A 1,807-nucleotide genomic window follows, 5' to 3' on the forward strand; every position below is an offset into this window, starting at 1 on the left:
AGTTCGAGGCCAGCCCGGGCTACAGAGTGAGCTCAAGGCCAGCCTGAACTGCATAGCGAGACCCTGTCTCAAAAAGACAACAACAACAACAAAAAAGGATCCTGATCCTGGCAGGTGTGACTGGGAACCTCCAACAAGTTCTGTCTGTGGTCGTTAGTTGTCCCCGCTATAAAATCCAAGTAACAGAACCCACGTCATGGAGCTGTTGGGAGGCTTAAGCATGTTTGTAAAATAGAATGAGTCTAGCACAGCATAAGTGCTATAGAAATGGTTGCTAAGTAAATTTTCTTTAATCTTCCCAAAATAGGGACTTTCCCTATTTTACATCCTTTTGAAGGATCAGTATAAAGATACCAGGAGAAGGCTTGCCAGGCCTGGCGGCGCACGCCTGTAATCCCAGCACTCGGGAGGCTGAGGCAGGAGGATCGTTGTAAATTCGAGACCAGCCTGGGCTGCAAAGTGAGCTCAAGGCCAGCCTGAGCTGCACAGCAAGACCCTGTCTTAAAAGATAAAATAAGATATGAAGAGGAAGATAGGATACATTTCTCCTCCGTGTTTGGGTATACAACTGTTTAGGAAGTAAGAAGGGTTTTTTTGTTTTGTTTTTTTGGTACTGGGAATTGAACTCAGGACTTGTGCTGGCCAGGCATGTGCTGTACTTCTGAGGTATATCCCCAGCTGTTACAGCTGTTAGGGAAGAGCCACTTCATACAGATGCCATGTTATGTCTCTCCTCTCCCCCAGTACTAGAAATTGAACTCAGAGCCTTTACACTGAGCTATATCCCATCCTCTTTAAAAATTTTTATTGTAAAACAGAGTCTTGCCTGTCGTTAAGTCGCCCAAGGTGAGAACTCTTGCCTCAGCCTCCCAGAATGCTGGTATTACAGGTGTGCACCACCGTACCCAACCCTTTCCTGTCTTTTATTCATAACACAAACTGAACTGCACATGGTCTCGACATGATATATATGTGCATTATTGGTGACAAATGCCTGAATTGCCACGTGTGGTGGCCCACACCTGTCATCCCAGCTCCTTGGGAGGTTAAGGCCCAGAATCTCAAATTTGAGGCCAGCTTGAGCAATTCATAGGGCCTTGGGCCATGCGCAGTGGCTCGCTCCTATAATCTCAGAACTAGGGAGGCTGAGGCAGGAGGATTGCCACGAGTTCAAGCCCAATCTTGACTATGGAGCAAGACCCTGTCTCAAAAAATAAAACAGGCTGAGGGGCTGGGGATTTAGCTCAGCGGCAAAAGTGCCTGCCTGGCAAGCACAAGGTCGTGAGTTCGGTTCCCCGTACCGGAGAAAAAAAACCAAAAAAAAAAAACAGGCTGGGCATAGTGGAGCATGTCTATAATCCTGGCACTTGTGAGGCTGAGGCAGGAGGATTGCTTGAGTTTGAGGACAGCCTGGGCTAAAAGTGAGTTCAAGTCCAGCCTGAACTGCATAGCAAAACCCTGTTTCAAAAAGATAAAACAAGCAAACAAAATAAAAACCCACTAGCCAATGCCCTTAATAACACAGGTAAAGAGAACACTATTTTCTAACCATGAGGCCCCAAGTTCAATTTCTGGTACTGAAAAAAAAAAAAAGAGAACTAAGTAAACAGGAAACAGTCTGTTAAGAAGGGTATTTTGCTGGGTGTGGTGGCGCATGCCTGTAATCCCAGCACTCAGGAGGCTGAGGCAGGAGGATCGCTGCAAATTGGAGACCAGCCTGGACTACAAAGTGAGCTCAGGGCCAGCCTGAACTGCATAGTGAGACCCTGTCTCAAAAAGACCAAAAAGAGGGGCTGGGGATTTAGCT

This window comes from Chinchilla lanigera, unplaced genomic scaffold (assembly GCF_000276665.1).
Source record: "Chinchilla lanigera isolate Chin_1 unplaced genomic scaffold, ChiLan1.0 scaffold00057, whole genome shotgun sequence".
Lineage (NCBI taxonomy): Eukaryota > Metazoa > Chordata > Mammalia > Rodentia > Chinchillidae > Chinchilla > Chinchilla lanigera.